At 37.7% G+C, this 11,576-nt stretch overlaps 1 protein-coding gene across 1 annotated transcript in view; it reads right to left on the bottom strand.

Annotated features, from left to right (window-relative positions):
* The window catches only part of LOC102826541 (cellular nucleic acid-binding protein-like), a 92,829-nt gene that overhangs the window by 61,399 nt on the left and 19,854 nt on the right, over positions 1-11,576 (bottom strand). The window lies entirely within an intron of this gene.

Raw genomic sequence — 11,576 nt, 5'->3', positions numbered from 1 at the left:
CGAAACTACCAGCTGTTTCGTGGGAGAAAGATGAGGCTTTCTGCTGCCATAAAGATTTACAGCCTCAGAAACCCTGTACAGGGTCACCATGAGTCAGAACCGACTCCATGGCACATAACAACAACAACAAGAGTCCTGGCGTGATGCTGTGGGCTAATGCGTCAAACTGCAAAGTCATTTCAAATGCAAGGTCAATGGTTCAACTCACCAGCTGCTCCTTGTAAACCCTATACAAGGTAACTATGGATCAGAATCGACTCAATGGCACTTAACAATAACAATAATACGGCCTACGGGCCAAATGTCCCCCACCCCTGCTTTAAGGAGTAACCCCATTCTTCACACTAGAATGATAAATGGTTTATATGCCAACATACCCTTTAGGTTAATAATTTCTCTTGGTCTGTTTATCTTTTGTCCACCTGACTGATGGAAGCAAAAATAATAATAATAATAATAATATAATGACTACATTGTCAAAGGTTGCTAAATCAGATGTGATGACCTCAAACTGATGCTGGTCTGGATGGTCAATCATCATGATATTGAATTGGTTCTCAACACTTCCCCAGTTGGAAGAACATCTCTCTTTGTCTCCATTTATATAATCATCCTTCTATGATTTTATACAGTTCCAGGTTCTCTGCTATCCGGGCGACAATGCTTTCTCACACCTTTGAGTTGCTTTCATTGTTGGAATCAATATTATCTAGTCTATACTTAATTTTCCCCTAAGCAACTCCACTTAAAAGTTTGTAAAGCAAGTTGATTAACGGATGCATTTTGTGTTGTATAATTAATTTCTCATTAATACATTATAGTATAAGTCACATGCAAAATGTAAAATAGATCAGCCATAAGGGATTACATGTAGCTAAACTTCAAAAAAGTCTGTTGAGTGGATGGATTGCATAGTTTGTGGTAAATGATTTCATGTCCTTTCTATTTTTAAAGTGAGAATAAGTTATAGTACTTGTAATCATTTCAAAGGCAGTCCTGGTGTGGCACTGAAGTATAAGCACTGGATCACAAGGTGGTCTGAATCTCAAGGTCAGCGGTTCTAACTCACCAGTTGCTCCTCAGGAACCTTATACAGGGTCACTATGAGTCAGAATCAACTCAGTAGCACTTAGTAACACACACAAAAAAAAAACCACAACAATCCCAGCAGAATACTGGATCCCTGACATTAAAGGGAAACCTACATTTTCGATTTAGCTAAAGAACTACAATGAAAGTTCTTTCTGAAAAAGACAAACAAACCAATTAAAAAATGGACATAGAACAAGAACAGAGAATTCATCAAAGAAGACATTCAAGTGGCCAACTAACACATGAAGAAATGTTCACAATTATTAAGCACTGTCGTTATTATGTGCCGTTGAGTCAGTTCCGACTCATAACAACCCTGTATATAGTTTCCAAGAAGCAGCTGGTGGGTTTGAACTGATGAGCTAGTGGTTCACAGTCCAGTGCTGATCCTAGAGTGTTACACCACACCAAAAGCCCACTGCTGTTGTTGTTAAGTACCATGGAGTCGGTTCTGACTCATAGCGACCCTGCACAGCGTTTCCGAGGCTACAAATCTTTATAGGAGCAGAAAACCTCATCTTTCTCCTGCAGAACAGCTGGTAGTTTCAAACTTCTGACCTTGAGGTTAGCAAAGTCCATTAGAGAGATGCAAAACAAAACAAAAATACGATTATCATCTCACCCCAGTATTAGTAGCAAAGTTCATAACAACAAATGCTGATGAGGGTGTGGAGGGACTGAGACATTTCTGCATTGCTGGTATGACTGTAAAATAATGCAACCACCGTGGGAAACGATATGGCACTTCCTCAAAAATGTCAGAAACAGAAATACTATGTGGCCCAACTATCCCTCTAGTTGGTATATGTCCACAAGAAATAAGAACCATGACATGAGCAGATATATGTGCATTGATGTTCACCACAGCACAATTCACAATAGCAAAAACAGAGACAATCTAAATGTCCATCAAAATTCATCCATTCTTACATTCTTTCACCAATGGAATACTATACACCATTGAAGAATAACAATGAATCTGTGAAACACCTCATATTAAGGATGAACCTGGAGGGCATTATGATGAGTGAAATTAATTAATCACAAAAAGGACAAATATTGTATGAGCTCACTATCGTAAAAACTCAAGAAAAGGTTTTCATGCTATAAGAAACATTCTATGATGTTACAAGGGGTGGCAGGGAAGGGAGAATAATTCATTGGCTAGAGGGTAGACACATGTTAACTTGGATGATGGAGAAGGCAATATACAACAAGATGGAAGCTGACTGATGAATGATGTAGACAGGTGAAGACACAATGAGGCAAATATCGGTTAAAGAGGAGAGAGATAAATACTGTTATATACATCATCCTGGAACAGTGTTCTGTGAGTAGAAGCATGAACAAATGCACAAGCTGAATGAGTATGGAAGGGAGAACGGGAGTGTACCCACAAATGCATGGAGTTTGAAAGAGGATATTTGAACGTGGGTATTTATCTTGGCTGCAAACACATCTATGAATGCAGTCAAACAGACATTGGGCAAAATGATGAGAACTTCTTAGATGTTATCAAACATCTTAAGGCAATTAGTTGTTGGACTTGGAGGTTCAGGATCATAGTCTCAGAGAACATCATGGTCAACTATGTTCTACAATTTACTTTGGTGAATAGTCACTCAGATGTTAAAAGATCAAGAGCAGCCACCTAAGGTGCAGCTACTGGTTTCTCCACGTGCATAAGAAAGAAGAGTAGTGAAAACTGAAGATGATTTTCATGAACTAGTTCAATGGTCCAATGGAGCAGGTGAACATCAGTCACCAGAAGAACTAGATGGTGCTGGCTACCACTACAATTGCTCTGAAAGGGTTCACATTAGATCACAGGTAGGATGGGAGAAAATGTGGAACACAACTCAAAATTAAAAAAAGAAGACTGAGCTTAATAACCATATAGAGACTGGAGGAAACTAAGACCAATGCCCTCCACCACCTTCAGGACTGGAATGGAACTCACCCACATAGCCCAGTTTTCATTGAAGCAGTAGATAGGTATACAGAGGGGACAACACTGGTAAGGTCTGCTCACCATGGAATAGTCAGCCATTCAAGATCCACAGGACAACATTTATCTAAGGACAAAATTGAGAAGGGATGGGAAGGAGGATGGAATGAAAATACGAATCACAGAGAAAGTGGGATAACATTTTCCATGGAAGAGATTGCAATTATTTTACTGAAATGAGGCAAAGTGTATGTATAAATAATTTGGTGAATGTAAAACTGAAGATCTCTGTAAACTTTCACAAAATTCACAGTGAAAAGTTCAAAAAACATTCTTCATGAAAATAGAGTCAATGGTCAATTTGAGAAACAGAAGCAAATGTATGGCAAAATTGGAATAGCTCAAGTCTTAGCAAAAGGAACAGAAAGAACAGTTTAGGAAGAACACTTCAACTTCTGACAGATTAACCAAGTTAGTGTAATTTTTAGGTTTAGAAAATAGACTATCAGTAAGGAAATTAACCAATTCTATGCTTAAGAGAAGATAGGATTGAGGTAGGGAGGAGATACAGGATAAAAATAATTTGATATTATTGTTTTAATGGGGGAAGTGACTTTGAAATAAAATTAAGAGCTTTCTCATAAGTTGAACTTTGGACTTGGCAATTAAAAAATTAGCTTTCCATTCGCTACAAGTTGATGTTGCCCATACTACTAAGGGAAATTAATATTTGAGGGGTGAAATTTATCTTTTCCCCTTTTTTCGTGTTATGGGCACATAATGCAAGAGCTCTAACAGATAGAAAAATTGTAGTCCTACCTGATCCTCTTGATTATGCTTTTTGACGAGAAATTGGCACAAGCCTCACAGACTTGCAGAACAATAAACTGAAAGAGGTTATGTATTTTTGTCACCCTTAGGGAAACACATTCAAAGTCAATCTCCTGAATGGCCCAAAGAAGTAAGCCCATCCAAAACCTTAGGCATATTTGTTGTTCTTCATGTTAGGTGCCATCTAGATGGGTAAGTCTCCTAGGGACCCTATGCAAAGCAGAACGAATAACTGCCTAGTCCCACACCAATCTTACAATTGTTGCTATGATTGAGTCCATTGCTGCTGCCACTGTGCCAACCCATCTCACTGGGGGTCTTCCTCCTTTTCTACAACCCTCCACTTAACCAAACATGATATTCTCCTCCAGTAACTAGTCCCTCCTGACTTTTTGTCCAAAGTATAAGAGATGAAGTCTGGCCATCCTGAATTACAAGGAACACTCTGGCTGTACTTCTACTAAAAGAGATCTGTTGGTTCTTTTGGAAGTCCATGGTACTTTCAATATTCTTCTCCAACATCATAACTGAAGTACATCAATTCTTCTATGGTATTCCTTAGGCATAGCTCAATAGAAATCAAAAAGAGGTCATACTTACCAGGTTCAACAAACTCCTCAAATGTATAACTTTCACTCAAAGATAGATAATACTGCATATAGATAATATTCAACACAGCATGAATGTCCCTTTCCTTCCTCTAGTCTTCCCTCCTGCTAACAGTAAGGGAACAGGAGGAAAATTACTGAGGCAGCAGAAAATCAGCATTAGAAAAAGATCAATAAGACCATAAAACAAACCTCCAAATATAAAGAAGAGAGGAGCTGGATGTGGAAAAGAAAGTATGCAATTTTCACAGTGTGCTGTTTTCCCATCAGATTAGTTGATAACCAAAAGCAAAACATTATTAAAGTTCAGGGATTTATTCAGGAAAGTTAATGGTATACATAAGGAAACAGACACAACACAGGCTTCTCCAAAAGTATAGCATTGTTCAAAGAAAATTAACCAAAGCTATCTGAGGACAGGAATAGCCCCTTGTTCATTACTCCATTACCTGCATTTGGCATAAGAATTAATAAACATTTTTAACACAGTAAGAGGAAAACTAGACAGTAATACACCATATGTGCTATCACTACAACAACCCCATTTGAGCAATGGTGCAGTGCCTTAGGATAAGCACTAGACCTCAAGGTCGGATTGAGCATCAGGGTTGGTGGTTCAGACTCACCAGCAGCTCCTCCAAAACCCACCCAGGGTGCAGGGTCACTATGAGATGGAACTGACTCAAGGGCACTTAACAAGAAGAAGCACCACAAAGGAAATAGGAGGTAAAAATATGTAAACCAAGTCAAAGGTGCTATTCACAAGTAACGAGTTTAACAGTCAAATGTGTTTTGTTGTTAAGTATCTTTGGGTCAGTTCTGACTCACAGTGACCTTGCATAGGGTTTCTGAGGAGCAGCTGGCGAATTAGAACCACTAACCTTGCAGTTCAAACCTACCTTGTGATTCAGTGCACTTTCCTACAACACAACATCAGCACTTCAGTCCTGGTTAATGCCTTGGACTGCAAAGTTGGTTTGAACCATAAGGTCAGCAGTTCTAACTCACCAGCTACTCCTCAAAAACCCTATACAGGGTCTCTATGGGTCAGAACTGATAACAGCATTTAAAACAACAACAATGAAATCACAGGAAATAGCACTGCCAGCATCCTTTACCTTTGTAATATTTTAATATAAAAGGGAAAGGCAGGTAGAAACCACACACAGGATGAAAATTACTATTTAAATGGTCAGAGTAAGATTTCTTCCTCAAAGCTGTGCATTATTTCAGTTATAAAACCATAAAATGTACCTATCACCATGTTCAGTACGTGGATGTCCCTCATTCCTCTCTTCACTAGAGCTAATTTTAACTCAGCCACTGCTGTCAAATCAATTCTCATTCAGAGCCAACCTACTGTTGTTGTTGTTGTTGTTGTTAAGTGCACAGAGTCAGTTTCCTCTCATAGGGACCCTGTAGAGCATTTCTAAGGCGCAGCTGGTGGGTCTGAACTGCAGATCTTGTGGTTTATAGTCTAGTGCTTTAGGACAGAGTAAAACTGTCCCACAGTGTTACTAAGATGCAAATCTTTACAGAAGACTGTCACATCATTGTCTGGAGGATTAACTGGTCCAGTAGACCAGCTGAACTTCCAGCTAAATGTTAAGAGTTTAACCACTCACTGTGTTACCAGAGCTCCTGGCTGTTGTTAGGTACATCAAGCCATTTCTGACTCATAAAGATCCTATACAGAGTTTCTGAGACTGAAAATCTTCACAGAAGTAGAAAATCGCATCTTTCTCCTGACGAGTCCAGTGCTCATCCTACAGAATCACTGGTGCTCCCAGAGCTCCTTAGATCTGATATTAAGAAAACTAAATTACTAAATTATCAAATTATATCTAATAACCACCACAAAATGATTTAATACTTTCTTCAAATACAATAGTCTTCAAATAATTAGTCAACTAACAAAGATTTATCGAAGTGCTTTATGCTTGAACCTATTCATTGGCTGTAGGAAATCACTGAATGTTGAGGTAACTATTAATCACAATGGTAATAATGTGTCCAATCAATAATAATAAGAGGATCATTTCTGATAATATTCAAATATTATTGAATGCTGAAAGTATTACTGGGTGAATCAAAAATGTGTATCTTCTCTAGGTTTTTTAAAGATTTAGGAAGACAGCTCTAAAAAAAAAGACGCTTGAGTTATTGCAAATGCTACATACAATTCTTCATGATCTAAGGTCGTATTGTACTGAAGCAATGTTAGAATTTATATTGGGTGTAATAGAAGTATCTAAAACACTTATATTAGAACAGCTAAGAGTGACAGGTAGAGTTTTATTTAGACATTTTTTAGTTCTGACCGATTCCATGAATAGCCAATTTTAGCTCTGGGTACAACATCTTTCACTTGTCCTTTGTAGACACGTGCTGCATTTTAACTATACTGACTGTTCAATATGCAGAAAAGGTGATTAAGTCCTCTGTGAAAACTTGAGTTCTAGTAAAATCCACTTCAGCTGTTCTACAGAATTAGAATTATTTATGCTTTTCGAGTTAAGGAGTTCTGGTATGGTGCTGCGGGTTAATACACTAGACTTCAGGGTCAGCAGTTCAAGCTCACCAGCCGCTCCTTGGAAATCCTACACAAGGTCACTATGACTTGGAACTGACTCAACCGCACTTAACAATGAGTTAAGGAAATTTGTACTGGTTTCTTGTTTACTAGATACAACTTTCACAAAATGTCCAGAAACTCAGTGCTTTTAAAACAGAGACCACTTTCAACAAAACTATTTATATTTTATTATACTCAGTCCTGGTGTGCCTCTGAAGGATAAGCATTGGACTGGTGACTACAAGGTCAGTGGTTCAAACTCACTAGCCATTCCTTAGAAACCCTGTATATGTAACTGTCAAGTTGGAAATGACTCAATGGTGTGTAACAGTAACAATAAGAGTAAGCAATAAGTCATAATATGGTCATTTTGCTGAAATTTTTTATAAGTTTTGGCTTTGTTCTAGGTGGTGTTGTTTTAATGCTGTATATTCGATCCAGTCCTGCTTCAGTTTAACTGGTTAAAGTGAAGTGTACGTATAGCTGATGAGAATTTAACCAATCCATTAGAGTTGGTATTGCTACAAACAGGTGATTTAGAAACCAGCTCTGACTAATGATGACATTATGTTTGTAATGTTTACAAGAAAATAACCTTTCATATGATTAATCAAAATGAAATGTCTAATCATTTATTGATTCTATTACTATCTCTGGAAATAATTTAAGGGCAGCTATGAATTTCACTCCAGATGAATCGTGTGTGTCATGATTCTCCAAAGCACTTATCATTGGCATCATCCTTCCACCATGGGGTATATACAGTGCTATGGAAATAAGCTTGATCCATGGACAGACTGAGCAATGACCCGGAGTGCCATTTCACTTGCTATATTAATACATCTCTGGATTTCTAAACACTATTAAAATGTTATTTAAATCATCGATATACTAATGTCTAATATGTGAGGAGTGCTTGCTGTCATATACTTTTAAACAATTTACATGCATATTAACTTACTTACACCTTATCACAATTCCACAATATACTTACTATTACACTCATTTAAAGAGGTCTGGTGATGCAGTCATTCAGTGCCTGCCTGCTAACTGATAAGTTTATGGTTCAAATCCAGCAGCTGCTCTGCAGGAGAAAGATTAGCAGTCTACTTCCATGAAGATGATAGATTTGGAAAACCTATGGGGGACATTCTACTGTGTCCTTGAGAGTCCATGCGCATCAGATTCAACTGAATGGCAGTGAGTTTAGGCTTCCTCCTCATTTAAAGATTAGCAAAAGGAGGCATAAGATGGAATAAATAACCACCAAGGAGAATGCTGCATTTATCAAAACTCCTTCCAAGACAAGAAATCTCTGCATTTGAAAGAAACGCTTTCATCAACTACTTGGAAAAGGAAGAGAGGTTACTTTTCTCTCTAGAATCCAACACACATACACAGAGTTTATTTGAAAGAGAATAAATGCTCAATTCCCTTTTCAAGAGTATTGTTGTTAAGTGCCTTTGAGATGGGTCTAAGTCATAGGGACCCTGTATAAAGTTTTCAATGAGTGGCTGGTGGATTTGAATTGCTGACCTTGTTTAAATTGCTTATCCTACAGTGCTACACCAGGGTGCCTCTCAAGAGGATGAGCTCTGTTAATTGTGGAGTTTCACTTTTACTGAGTGGAGCAGTCACATTTTGGTACACACTAAATGAACTCCACTTACAAAGAAACCTTGGGTTTTGATGGTGTAGGTGTTTCCGTAGCTTATATTAATCTTCTCCTCAGAAATTCCCTGGAATTTGTCATTGCTCTTAAAATTAAAAGCTGAGGCCAGCAAAGAAGCAAAACTTAAAAAAAAAAAAGACCGGTAATCTCCATTGTGAAAGTGTACTTGGTAAACTTCCCACTGTTGCAGATTTAGAAATCACACAGTCTAAAGTAAAACTGTCTGAAGAAAATTGGACTGAGCCTCAGAGAACTGTGGGACAAATTCAAACCTAGCAAGGTATGTGCAATGAGCATAACTGAACAGAAGGAGAAATCGTAAGAAAAAGTATCTGAAGAAATGATGGCTACAAATTCTCCAAAAGTGATGGAAGAAAAAAATAAAAGTATTAATCAACAGATGCAAATGAGTTCATGAAATCCAAAAAGGGTACACACAAAGATATAAGCACCTGGAAACATCATATTCAACCTGCCAAAAACCATGACAGAAAGAAAAACCTTGAAATAAGCAAGAGAAAAAAATGCCTCATGGTATATAGGGAAACAACAATATGATTAATGGTTGACTTCACATCAAAAGTAATGGAGGCAAGAAGGCAGGGGAATGACATATTCACATTGCTGGAGGAAAGTAATCTGTCACCAAAGTAAAATTATCCTTCAAAAATTAATGTGAAGCAAAGATAGCTATACATGGTTATTATTGTTGTTAGGTGTCATCTAGTCAGTTCTGACACATAGGGATTCCATAGACAACAGAATGAAACACTGATCCTGTATCAGCCTTAGATCTTTGTTATGTTGGAGCACAGTGTTGCAGCCACTGCAAAATCCATCTAAGTGAAGGTCATCCTCTCTTTTCCTGACAAGAATGATGTCATCCTCCAGGGGCTGGTTCTTCCTGATAACATGCCTAAGCAAGTGAGAAGTCTCATCTTCCTGGCTTCTAACGGGTGTTCTGTCTGTAGTTCTTCCAAGACAGATTTGTTTATTCTTCTGATGGTCCATGGTATCCTCAGTGTTCTTTGCCAACAATATAATTCAAATGTATCAATTTTTCTTTGGCCTTCTGTTTTATTTCCAGTTTTTACATGTATTGAGTTATAGTGTTGAAGAAGACTATCAAAAACACCACAGATTGTTAGAAGAACAAACAACTCTATCTTGTAAGAAGTACAGCCAGAATGCTCCTTAGAGGTGACAATGATGAGACTTCAGACATGTTACCAGGAGGGAACTGTCTCTGAAGAAGGACTTCATGCTTGGTAAAGGACATGAAAAACAGAAAGACACCCAACGAGATGGATTGGCACAGTTACAGCAGCAATGGGCTTAAGAGTAACAATTGTGAGAATAGCTCTGGACCAAGTAGGGGTTCATTCTGTTGTGCACAGGGTTGCTATGAGATGGAATTAACTCTCTGGAACCTAACAATAACAACAAGGCAATTACAAATATCATGGCTTAGGTCAAGTACACCTCAGTCCTAAATGAGATATCTTTGCTTAATACTTTAAAAATATCTTTTAATATTAAAAGATATTTTTAAAGATATTTTCCCAGATCATTACATCATTTGATTTCTTGACTACTGCTTCCAAGGGTGTTTTATAGAGCCCATGCAATGAAATTTTTGATAACTTCAATTTTTTCTCCATTTATCATGATGTTGTTTATTAGTCATTTGTGAGGGTATTTGTTTTCTGTATGTTGAGGTTATCAGTGAACTTTTTTTTTTTTTTTTTTTTTAAGAAGTAGATTGCCCAGCTCCTTCTTAGTCTGGAAGCTTTGCTGAAATTTGTCCATCATTGGTGACCCTGATATTTATTAGAAATATTAATATATAGCTTTGAGTATCACAGACTCCACCACAGAATACCTGACTGACAAATGAATGGTGCAAAGAGAGTCATAGATAAATAAAAACTGAGATAACTCATAATTCATTCTATGAAGGTGAGTGAAAAATTATCTGCCCATCAACGTCCATGACTGATGACAACATTGAATTTGCATGTGAAATAATTCTGTCAGATAGACAGAGCCATGGCTCTGCCTATGAAATAATTGATGAAAGAGTTGGGTTTTGAAAAGTTTGTGCAAGATGGGTACCAAAACAACTCACAGAGGAGCATAAACAGAAGGGTTTGGACATCTGCAAACAAAATTTGGACTGATACTCAAAGGAAGATAAATGTTTCTTAAAAGAAATGCGTTACTAGTAATGAGGCATGTATTCAACAGTACAAGCCTAAGAATAAATGGCAGAGTATGGAATGGAAACATCCTCAACCATCGACCAATGAAATGCTCAAAAGTTAACCATCAACTGGAAAACTGATGCTTACAGTTTTCTGTGATTCTCAAGGGCCAGTACTGGAACACAACAGGAAAAAAAGTTCAGCTAACACCAGTGCTCTTTACAGTGAGATGCTCACTGAAGAGCTAAAGCCTAAAAACTGGATGAAACATAGAGGACTGCTATCCAAGGGCATTTTGATCTTGCATCCACACACCTCTGCTCACACTGCTGACACTCTGCAAAACAACTTCTTTGTGAGCTATTAAAGCATCCTCCCTGTAGTCTTGATCTTGCTTCATTGGACTTTCACCTGTTTGATTTCCTGAAAGCAGCCTTTAAAGACAGCAGTGCATTTGTGACTCACAGCTCAGTCTAATTCATTTTTTAATAAGGGAATGTGAATGTTTGTTGACAGATGGACAAAGTGTATTGAAAAGCAAGGAGAGTGTGTTGAAAAAATGATGTATTTTTCTTTTCTAAAAGTTGATTAAAATAAAGTCTACAGCCAGAATGCAGATAATTTTTGACTCACCCTCATAGCAAAC

This window comes from Chrysochloris asiatica, unplaced genomic scaffold (genome assembly GCF_000296735.1).
Source record: "Chrysochloris asiatica unplaced genomic scaffold, ChrAsi1.0 scaffold00003, whole genome shotgun sequence".
In the NCBI taxonomy this organism is placed as follows: Eukaryota; Metazoa; Chordata; class Mammalia; order Afrosoricida; family Chrysochloridae; genus Chrysochloris; species Chrysochloris asiatica.
Note: the sequence above shows the minus strand (reverse complement) of the source record. Positions and strands in the feature narration are given on the sequence as shown.